The 12,046-nt window shown below is 42.8% G+C and overlaps 1 pseudogene across 1 annotated transcript; it reads right to left on the bottom strand.

Annotated features, from left to right (window-relative positions):
* Nucleotides 1-11,704: 11,704 nt before the first annotated feature.
* Nucleotides 11,705-12,046, bottom strand: LOC308432665 (interferon-induced transmembrane protein 2-like; annotated as a pseudogene). The gene has a single exon. The product of its transcript is annotated as an interferon-induced transmembrane protein 2-like (transcript).

Here is a 12,046-nt window from a genome sequence, read left to right as displayed (position 1 = left end):
AAGAAGGCTCATAGGTACAGCTCTCCTGGTCATCTCGGTGCGCACCTCCGGGGAGCAGGCCATCCTTGAGTAACAATCCAGGAAGGGGCTTTAGCATTCGACTCTGTTTTAGACCAAGATTTAAGATGATGTGCCATGCCCAAGAAAGTATATAGCTTATACTAAATCATCACCTGACAGCCAACAGAAGGTCTCTGTTTCTGCTCCTTTCCTGGTGGTTCCTCCACGGAGGAGATTGTTTATGCCCTGTCACAGTGATTAACTCCAATCCTGTTCCCTCCATCCTCTATAGCAAGCATTTATAACCTGACACATGGACTTGTCTCCTTCTGAATGGCCCATTGCCTTCAAAATCAGAAGAGACTAAGCAACGGTGCCTTTGAAATGATTGCCTGCTGTTCCGCAGCCGAAGGTTTGGCTCAGTATCTCCAGATGTCCCCTCACAGGTCCCTCTCTGAGCCTTTATTAGCTGCCTGACATCTCTCAGGCTGTTCCAGTTTGCAGCACCTCATCCCCCACGAACAGAAATGTGGCCTTGAGTTTGTCAATGGTCCTTCCTAGCCTGCCTCTGAATTACATCAGTGCTTTGGGTTTCAGCAAATGTTGATGGGTGCTTGCTTCTGTTCAGACCTTCTGGGCTATTGCTAGGATTGTTTTATTCATAGTTGTGAGGATTGTTCATTATAACTATAACTGTGATTATTTAGAGAGTATTGGCACATTAGCTGGGCATGGTGGGGCATTCTTTTTATCAGCATGCAAAAGGCAGAGGCAGGCAGATCCCTGGGAGTTTGGAGCCAGCCTGGTCTACATAGCAAGTTCCAGGACAGCCGGAGCTACATAATAAAAAGCCTCTGTCTCAAGAAACAAAACAAAAATTTAATGAGTCAGGTTTTTGGCACAGCACATCCCTGTGAAGACTGTGAAGTTAATGGTTCTAAAATGGTTCAGGAAAAATATAGATGTGGGAGCATGTTATAATTATGTCATGGGAATGTGCACACGTGTGCACACATGTACACATGTGTACAACTATACAGTGGGTAAGCAGTGTCAGGTGCTTAACACCTGGGTTATCGAGAGATGAATATGTGGATTTTGTGCACTGTTTCTGTAAAACTTTTTTTGTCAAAATGAAAAGCTGAATAGTATAAAATGTTTATATACGTGAAGAGATTTAAAAACGCATCCTGTAATATTAGTGGTAGATATCACTATACTCTGGGATTACGGGACAGTTTTAGGTTCTCCTTTTGGTTTGTATATCTAAATGTCTCATGATGCAGATATATAAATTTTGCTTTATGATAAGGACAAAAGAAACTTTCAAGATGTGGTTGAAACTACAAGTTGTTGAAATGCTTTCAAAATTAATATTAGTGGGTTAGATGCTAGCCATATGTCTGCTTTATATCTTCCTGAGAGAGATAACTTAGACTGCATTCATTAATGTGTGCTTGGTCTGATTAACTTGTTGGGTGAGCAGCTATTTTGTTCTGTGGTCAAACAGTAAAAACAAGCCACTGACAGTCCTTCAGCTCTCGATTAGTGGTGGCAATGTCTTGGCTGTCTTCTGAGACCCTCCATCTCTATTTCCCTCTCCTCCTTTCCATAACCCTGGCCTTCTCTTGTTTTCTGGTTTCCAGTGGGTTTGACCACTAGAGGGGAGGAACAAAAAGCACATGGGAAGGAATTCTGAGTAAATTTTCTCCTGGGCCTAGTCCTGCAGGCTTTAGGTTGACCCAATAGTCCAGTGGAAGAAAGTGTGCCTCTCACATGGCCTTCACATACTCTTTCCTTCAGGCTGACCCATGGAAACAGAACTTCAAATCACTATGGATGGAGGTTTTCAGGTTGGATCCAGCTTGAATAATCTGAATCCAGCATCCAAAGCATGTAGTCTTTACCAATAGAGACTTAACTTTAGCCTTTGAGAAACATCCAAGGGCAACAGCAATAGCCTATATTGTTCCGAAAGTCACTTGGACTACCCCGATCAACTACTGGAAAGTTCTTTCATGACTAGGAACTTTGTTAGTCCATGGTTCTTTTGGGGAATACTGCCAGCCCAAGTAGCATAACTTACTTCACACACACACACACACACACACACACACTCACACACACACATACACACACTCACACACACATACACAATCACTCACACATACACACACTCACACACACACATACACACATATACACACTCCCACTCGTACACACATTCACACATACATACACATGCTCATACATTTGTCTCCTCCCCTTGCCCAGTTCACACCTCTCTTCTTGTCTTTCATTTCCAACTTCGTACTGCCTGTTTCCTGCTATTGCTCTCTCACAAACTCCTGCCCCACACTCAGATCCCAGTCTGTTTATATTTACCTGGCTTCTTTGGATACTCCATGTTGATTCTGCAGATCTAAAGATTGGAATCTAGGAACTACAATGTGAGAGAGAACATGTAGTGTTGTGTCTGGCATGGTTACTTCACTCAGTATAATCTTTTCTAGATCCATCCACTTACCTGCAAATTTCATGATTCTGTTTTCCTTTACAGCTGAATACATTTTCTTGTTCGCAGACAGGTCCACACTTTCATTATCCGTTCATCTGTTGAAGGACATACACGTTGTCTCCACTTTCTGTCTGCTGTGACTAGGGAAGCAAAAAACACTAGGGAGTGACTATCTGTGAGTGGGGTGTTGAACGAGATTTCAGCATATTCACCTTTTCCACTAGAGAAATCAAAGGTTGTCTTTTTCCAAGGATCAAAATCCTAAATCAGTTGTCTGGTATTTTCAAGGGATACACCTTACATGCTGGTGGGAGCTGCACTGCCCTGTTTAAGGAGGCTGAATGGGGACAGTCCCAAGTATGGAATGCTGACTGCAGAAGTAACCAGACTTGGTTTGCCAACTAAGGGCTAATAAGACTGGCTTCTACCCTCAGTACCCAATTCACATTTGCCTGGGGTTTTAAGCTGGAAAGTCAGCACAGGTCTAAGAGAACTCTTAATGATGGAGAGATGTTGGAAGCAAGACAGGGAAGGGCTGACCTACCGATAACACAACTATGTCTCCAGAACTGAGCGGATGCTGAGACGCTGTAAGCCCAGACCTGCCCAACCTATAGGAGGAAATAGCCCTGGGTCTACCACTATGCACCTGCCAATGGCCCAGAGGCTCAGTAAGCTAATTGCTTTCTGAGAAAAGTGGTTTTGCTTTTTCTGTCTCAACATCTGGGGAGAGAGTACCTGTATGTCACAGGAAGCACACCAGGACAGACTACACCATCCAAACACTGGCAGTAATCCTCCACTTGCTGAGGGCCACTGGTAAAAGGCAAGATGGCCTTTCGTAAGGTCACCAATGTCACCAAAATGAAGTAGAGGAGCTGGTCTGTACCAGTCGCTGCAATTATCAAGGAGATTAAAATACCTCTGCTCAGCCTTAAAAATGTCGGCAGGAAAACAAATCACGAGATATTAGCAAGCTAAGGAGGAAGTTACAGAATAGCGCACCGTTTAGAAGTCAAACCTCAACGCCGCAAAGCTCTTTATTGGATGCTGTACCTCTTATTGTTGGGTCTAGACACCCAGTAGGAAAGCTGAATTCACACATTTTAGGTTAGTAGTTGAATATGATGCAAAGAAGACCTTAATAGGGAAGAAATCCAAATTTCCCTTAAACAATAACAACAGGCAAATACTTGGAAAAATGGAATGGCTTATGTTAGTAGAAGTCAACTTATTTCTTAAAAAAAAAAAAAAAAGTAAAAAAAAATTTTTTAATTTGCCATGATCCATGTCTTCTCTATTACCTTTACCTGTGTGTGTGTGTGTGTGTGTGTGTGTGTGTGTGTGTGTGTGTGTGTGAAAACTGGGTTTCCTCAACTGAATGTACAGTTCAGCCATAAGTTCTAGCCAGCTTGCTTGGGGAGCCCTGTGCCCCAGCCTTCTCAGTGACAGCATCACCAGAGAGTGCCATGCCCACCTGGGAATTCCAAGTCTGCTTCTCACACAGCTTGCCAGCAAGCACTTTAACTGTGGAGCCATTTCTCTACGCAGGCAGGCAGGCAGGCAGGCAGGCAGGCAGGCAGGCAGGCAGGCAGGCAGGCAGGCAGGCAGGCAGGCAGGCAGGCAGACAGACAGACAGACAGACTCCGGGCTGCATGAAACCCAGTTGTTTGTTTGTTTGTTTGTTTTACAGCTGCTCATGATCTCTCTCCCTGATATGACTGGGATAAAAGCAACAACCACACTGTCAAAAGCATAGTTCTCCCTCTCTAAAAAGAAAGACTTGAGTAATGGGAAATATTGACAGGAATCCCCGGGGAAATCTCTCCTTGTTAGCTTCAGATCCTCTCTAAGCACACATTACTCTGTAGCAATATTCTCTTTCATTGAGTGTGAGAGTTACATTAAGTCATAAATTGTATGTTTCAGTCACAAGATTCGATTAGTGATTTACTTCAAAAAATATCAGCGGGTCATTTGTCAATAATTCGTAATAATTTAATCTTCAGGCTCATTACAGCACTGTTGTCACCATTCTTTCCTTCCTCGTCTTTGAGGTGCGGGGTGTTATGAGATAGGGCAGGCGGTGATCTTGAACTCGTGATGTATTCTTTCATTTGTGCTGGGAATTTATTTCCCACTCTCCTTTTCTAGCCATAATGGTCTTAGACCCCTCTTCACCCGGCTTAAATTCTCTGCTCTGTCACTGCAAATACTCCCACTCGCTTGCCTCTGATTCCCTTGTTTGCCCTCGCTGACTTCTTCTGAGTTAAACCGGTTAGCTCATCTTTGCCCTATCCATGCCTAAACCGGGGTAGTTAATGAAGCCGGGGTGTTGGCAGGAATAAGGTCTTATGAAGAGAGAGGGGTGTCATTTTAAACCCACAGCCACAAGCTTCGAGTGAGTGAATTCTTAATGGGGCCTGGCAATCGCACGCCCTAGCTAATTTCTCAGCTTCCCCGGTGATTTCATCACACACTTCCCTCTACACGCTCTAACTGCTCCTGTGCTAAGGCTGGAACGTGGCTGACGCCTGTCTGCCCGGGACCTTCCTGAGAAAGTGTGAGCCAGCATCGAGAGCCCGCTGACTCCCGCCAGTGCTCGCCACTGTCTGCCACACCATTTGTCTTCCCGCCTCTTTAAGACAAAACACTCATGCAGCTAGTGAAAGGCCAACCTCCCACGCACACACTAGGTCTTACTGCCTGTGTTCTGCAGAAAGACGGTGTCCAGCCACTCCTTTCTCTTGTTGTCTTCCACTAACAACCTTTCATTCCCCCTTGGATTATTTTCTGGTTAATTATTAACTGATCAGTTTCTTTCCCATCTTAACCCCAAAAGTTGCTTCTCTTGTCTCCATTTTCCCAACTGATTTCCACTCCATTTCTTTGCAAAAGCAAAAGAAAACAAAACCCCTACTAGGACAGTGCCTTGTCCTGTGGCCTTCAGCCTCTTCCCTTCTCTCCAGTCCACTGCACTCAGATACTGCTCCTGCCTCTCTGCCATACTTGCTCTTCCTGAGGTCCCAGTAATGGGGATGGCCAGAGCAATGGTCAGCTACCCAGCCTGACATATGATGTGGGTCACTCCCCTTTTCTGTGCTTTCTTTGTGGGGCTCTGGAGATGTCTCACTCCTGGCTTTTCTCCCTGCCTCTCTTTGTCTCTTTTGCTGGACCCTAGCCTTCCACACTTCTTTATGAATGAATCCTCTGAGGACCACATTTAGCCTTTCCCCTTTTGTTCTCTATAGTTACTCTTGTTCACACGACTCAGACGTAAAGCTTTAAACAGCATCTGCATATACTGAATTTTGGGTTTTTTTTTTTTTTAAGCCAGAGTTTCTCAAAAACTCCAGAAAAAATACATTTTTTCTGCCTATTTAAAATTTTTACTGAAATGTCCAATACGGAATGCTTTCTCTTCCTAACAAGTCTGTCCCACTTCCAGCTTTCCCCATCTCAACTGATGACGATTCTACCCAGATGTTTTGGCTGCAGACCAAAGAGCTATCTGGATTCTTCTCCTTCTTTCTATCCCAATAGCAAACCCTTTAGGGCAGTCTACAGGGTTTCCCTTTAAAAGTCGACACTTGATTTCTTCTCATTATACATCCTACCATTGGTTTGGTCCAGGGCAACCAAATTTGTGAATAAAATTTGTGAATGGTTTCACTCTCTAATAGACTTCTGCTTGATATAATCATCAAAAGTTCTCTTGAAACATATGGTGGTTTTTAATCCTGTTTAGCATCCTCAAAGAATATCTGTTTTGTTTTGAGATGAAAGCAAAGGCATTGCAGTAGCGGACAAGGAAATGCAGTCTAGCACCCTCTTCCTCTCTGCCAGTTTCTGTGCAGAGGCCACGCTGTCTTGGCCTCAGCACTCAGCTATGCTCTCTTCCTGGGATGCTTTTTGTCTCTGTATCTGCTGGCTGACTCCCTCACCTCCCTTGAGTCTTCGTTCATATCCAATGTGCACAGCAAAGCCCTCAACACGACCCTTGCTAGCATCCTCCGGCCCATTATCATCTCTGCTTTTTTCTTAATTCCACGCCGTCTATTGCCTAACTAACATACTACATAATTTATTTCTTATTTCTTTTCGATATCTCTTTGACAGGAATTTAAAAGAGCTTCCTTTCCATTTACTTATATTTCCCAGCATGCCTATAACTGTTCGTTCCTCACACATTGTAAACGTTTGATAAATAGCAACTTGATCGCATGCCCAAGGAAACTTGGTTTTTAAGATCAAAGCCAAGGGTACACAACAGGCCAGAAGGAAAACCTCTCGCACCTTCTCTGGGCTCTTCTGTGCATTCCAGTCTAATCCATTGCTGACCCCTGCTGGAACTCACTGACCAAGTTGCTGGCCCTTCTTTGATGGGACAGGAAGCCCTAGCTCTCCCTGGGGACCAGCAGCATGAGAAGGCTCTGTGGGCATTGTCTCTGCTATCGACTTAATTAGACAGGAAAGCAAAATGTAAACAAAAAAAAAAAAAAAGAAAAAAGAAAAATGAAAAAAAATTTTCAACCTTCAGAACTAAGAACTCAGCCTTTAAGCAGGCCAAATATTGGCACAAAGGAGGAAATTTGTTTTGAAAAATATCATTATGCATTCTTTCTTTTTTTATTTCTTTTCTATATGACTATTGTCTTTCAACCAGACAGTATGTAGACTGCTAGGGTAGGCATGCAAAAGTACAGGACTTTGCAGATTTAACCTTCAATCAGTAGCATTCCTGAAATTGTCATTGGGAAAGAAAGGGAGTCTAAAATCTTCAAGTTTAGCAAATATTAAGAGCAAAGCATGTAGCCTAAATCCAAACATTAACTGTAGTCAATAGATAGATTGAGCACACTTAAGGTGTTAGCATCAGAGTGAGAAAGTTCTCCCCCCCACACGGGAAGAGGAAGGCTAGAAGGATTGGACCTGAATTGAATACATAGGTCCCTGAGAAGTAACCAACCAGTCCCTCCTTCCGTAGACCAGAAGGCATCATGATATCAAAAAACCAAGTATACACTAAGATAGACTCGTAATGTCAGGGTTACTCCATGCCCACTGACAACAGAGTAACACGGTTCCATTTAAGAAACAGAGGTCTGGCCATTAGACTAAACACAGGGACCCCAATGGAAGAGCTAGAGAAAGGACTGATGGAGCTGAAAGGGTCTGCAACCCCATGGGAAGAGCAACATTATCAACCAAACAAACCCTCCAGAGCTCCCAGGGACAAACATACCAACCAATGAGCACACATGGAGAGACCCATGGCTCCAGGTGCATATGTAGCAGAGGATGGCATTGTCTGGCATTGATGGGAAAAGAGGCCTTTGGTCTAGTGAAGGCTCCTTTTTCCCAGTGTAGGGGAATGCCAAGGTGCTGGGTGAGAGAGGGTGGTTGGGAGAGGAAGCACCTTCATGGAGGCAATGAGAGAGGGAGGGGACATTGGAGTGGGATGAAAGGGGATAACATTTGAAATGTAAATACAGAGACTATCTAATAAAAATTATTAAGTGCTAAACAATAGACATAATTTTCCTGAAGATGTGTTTCAGAACTATCCATATTTATTATCAACGTTTCTCCTGTGACTTCTACACATAAACAAATGAAGTAACTTGTTTAAAGTGACAGGAACAATGTTACTTAGCTCCTACTGAAACCCAGAAACACTTTTATGTATATGGTGTAAATGTACGTGTAAACACAACAGCAGAGGCATCTGTGCAGACAGACCGGTTTGTCCCAGCTCCCTGTGGCTTTGCTGTGATACGGAGGAGAACCAGAATATTTTCTTTTTGCTACTTTGGCTAGAGCCAGTAGGCATACTGAGAAAACAGGAAATCTAAAAGTCTACATTGCAAATGAGACCATCTCGCCCAGCAGGGACATCAGGAATAGCAGATTCAGTCAGATTTGGCAGCCTGAAGACCAGGAAGGGGTCAAAACAAAACCAGACAAGATCCGTTGTAATTCTTTGGGTGCACTCACAATTTGTCCAGAAACTCCCATCCTGGCCACATAGCAGGAAATTGAGTGAAGACCCAGAGAACAGTCCTGTACCCCATCCTGAGGCCACCTTCTGACTGCTGTTCTGAGGTTCTGTGCAAACTCCTTGATATTCAGGAACCATGACAAGAGGGCGGGGAGAGCCCTGAGAGAGTTTGGGTTTTTAATTGATTCCACTTTTATCTAAAAAAACAAAATTAAGTTGAGTAGGAGTATTTTTTAACTGAAAACAACAAATTGAAATAGAAATTAATTTTCTTACCTTAATTGACAATTTCACTTGTCTCCTCCGTCACTAATGGGAGTGGGACTGTATTAATCAGAGCTATAGACAAGACAACACAGCAGTCTTTTTCCCTTTGAATCGGTTTGCGAGTGTGTGTATATTTGGTTTTGCTTGGCTCTGCCTTTACAGAGCTAGAGAAATTGAAAGGGCCCTTGGTATTCAGGTAGCCCTCTGGGTAACTAACACAGGCATTAGGACCGTGGAGGAGGGGTGGGGAGGCTTTCTTAAGGGATGCATATTGCTTCTCTGTGATTTAACCTGTGCTGACACTTGCTAGTGCTGCACCTGCCGTGGAATTGCGACCACAGGAGAAACAAACACAGAAGCCTTGCCCTGATGGCTGGAGGAGGCACACCAGCTCTGAGCTGAGAGCTTTCAAAGCAGAGGCAAAAGGTTGTAGGCTGCTTTGGATTCCTAGTATACACTCTTTTCTACATAAAATGAATTTCTTTTTATCCTACTAGTGTTTGTGCCTTGGAGACGAAGCATGCTCATTTGCTGGCTTTTATGAACGGTACACGCTTCCCACTCCAACGCCTGCTGTTATTTATTTTCTTGGGCAGGGGCTCATTGGTTCCATCATGTAGCTCCCACTGGCATAAACTCTGAGCTCCCTGTGTCTGATTCTCAGATACTAGGACTACAGGGGTGAACTATGGTACCTGGGTGCTTTAGAGTTTTAAATAATAATTCCTTTATGTTATTTTAAAAATGTTATTCTTTTTAACTGATTCAAGCTACACATAGATTTCCCTTTTAGAAAAATGCTCTTGTCTCTCTTAGCCCTGTACTTTTCTTTAAATGCCTATCTTTTGTCCACTGTGTGTGTGTGTGTGTGTGTATTATTAGTATGTGTGTATTGTGAATGTATGTGCATGTGTGTATGAGTAAGTGTGTATGAGTTTATGTGTATGAAAGTGTGTGAATGTATGGTATGTGTGTATGAATGTGTGTTTGAGTGTGTGCATGTATTAGTGCTCATGTATGAGTGCTTGTGTGTGTGTGTGTGTGTGTGTGTGTGTGTTGTCCTTCATATCTTGAAGTTTTTGCTCTTAATATATTCTGGAACTTGATTCTGACTGGTATTGTTTTTCTCAAAGTGTAGTTTTGTATCCATTTATTTATTGGTTTTCAAATATAAAATATTTTAAATTTTCCATTTGGCCAAATTATTTTTCTTCTTGAAAATTTTCTCTTCAATTTTTTTGACCTAGCATGTATAAGGCCCAGTGCTCAAATCCCAACCCCACAATAAGTAACTCAGTGTAGAGAAATAACATTGTGTCATAACCAAGACTACTTTCCTTGTTTTATGACAACAGAGACTTGCTAGCATTTTTAACTAATTTTTTTTTAACTTTAAACAGTTTAAGTATTTACCACATGGATTTTGTCTTTTGGAAAGCTGTGCAGTGGAGAGCAATGTTGCATTTTGTTTTTCTTTCCTTCTGATTAATCGATTGTTTCCGTAGCATTTATCAGCTGTCTCTCTTATCTGCACTGACACGGAGCATCTTCATTCTTATCCATCAGGATCTCTAGGTCTCTATTCAGTTCTTGTCTGACTGTACACTACACAATGGTGGTTCAATCATTTTGACTTTGTAATATTTTGATATCTGCTGAAACACTTTTTTTTTGCCCCTCCCCCAGAGGGGGGCTTTTCTGAAATTGTTCTTTTTAAAAGCTCCCTGAGAGCTGAGGTTGATAGCTTACCTAGCATGCTTGAGGCTCTGGCCTCCAAAAGGAGAGGGAAGGAAGGGGAATGGAGGGGAAAGGAGAAGAGAAAGAGAAGAGAAAGCAGGTAAACTCAGTGGAGAGTCATCTGGGCAGTATTTAAGATGCTGATAACAATTTCAGATAATCTAAAGGAAGAACTGCTACTTTCCCAGAATTCCTGAATTCACCACCCACACATGACTCCCTATTCTTGTGTCACTCGGTGACAGTTTTCCAGTTGTCTCCATCAAGGTTACTAATGCTGTTTGCTGCTATCATAGAAGGAATCTTAGTTTATTATGTTTTCTGATCAATAATTGCTGCAGTACAAAAACACACTTGATCTCTTCCTTTATTCAGTTCATTATATTTTTGTATAGATTTATTTTATGCCTATGAGTACACAGTAGCTGTCTTCAGACACACCAGAAGAGGGCATCAAACCCATTACAGATGGTTGTGAGCCACGATGTGGCTGCAGGGAATTGAACTCAGGACCTCTGGAAGAGCAGTCTTAACCACTGAGCCATCTCTCCAGCCCTCAGTTAATTATTTTAATATATCATTATCACTGATTTAACCTTACATTGACAATACAGGCTTCATGTATTTTAGGGATGCTTTGGTTTTCATTTGAGGCTGACTTCAAACTTCTAATTTTGATTAGGATTTTTGTGCTTGTTTTTATAGATTAAACAGATACATTTCTTCCTTATCTTGTCCAATTTGATATTGGTGCTGACTATATAAAACATAATTCTTTTTCTATGCTCTGGTGCAATTTATATAAGTTAGAAGTAAAATCTCTCTCTCTCTCTCTCTCTCTCTCTCTCTCTCTCTCTCTCTGTGTGTGTGTGTGTGTGTGTGTGTGTGTCCATGCAGGCTAGAAAAGGGCATCAGGTCTCTAGGACTGGAGTTACAGATGGTTGTTAGCTACCATGTGGGCACTGAAATTCTACTCTGGTCCTCTGGAAAAGCAGCCATTCCTGGAGTCAGCTCTTCAGCTTCTATGACATAATCTTTTTTTTTTTTTTTGCCCCCATGTGCACTTTATTGAATCCACTGTGGATATATACATGAAGGTAACATTTGTACATGCATAGTGTCAAGGGTCAAGACCTCAAACTAGGGGGAGGGCCAGATGTGGACCATGGAACACAGGGCAGCTAGAATTCAGAATATGACATTCTTTGTGAAATCGATTGAAAGACTACCATAGAGGTGGTAGAGAAATAAGGATGCAGATAATGGCCATAAGGATGCTGAAGATCAGGGATCTGATGTTCAGGCACTTGGCAGTAGAGGCATAGGCCTGGGCTCCAGTCACATCACCCACCATCTGTCCTATGGACTTCAGAGTAGGCATAGGCCATGAAGCCCAGGCAGTAGGCATTGAAGAAGAGTGTGTTGAACAGGGACCAGACCACCCCATACTTCTCTTTGATTGTCTCATAGCTTGGAGGAAGGCCGGCACTGGTGGGCAGGAAGGCTTGGGAATCGTGGCTCAT

This window comes from Micromys minutus (assembly GCF_963924665.1).
Source record: "Micromys minutus genome assembly, chromosome: 18".
NCBI classification, from domain to species: Eukaryota; Metazoa; Chordata; class Mammalia; order Rodentia; family Muridae; genus Micromys; species Micromys minutus.
The sequence above is the reverse complement of the archived record's forward strand: the minus strand, read 5'-3'. Positions and strand labels throughout refer to the sequence as shown.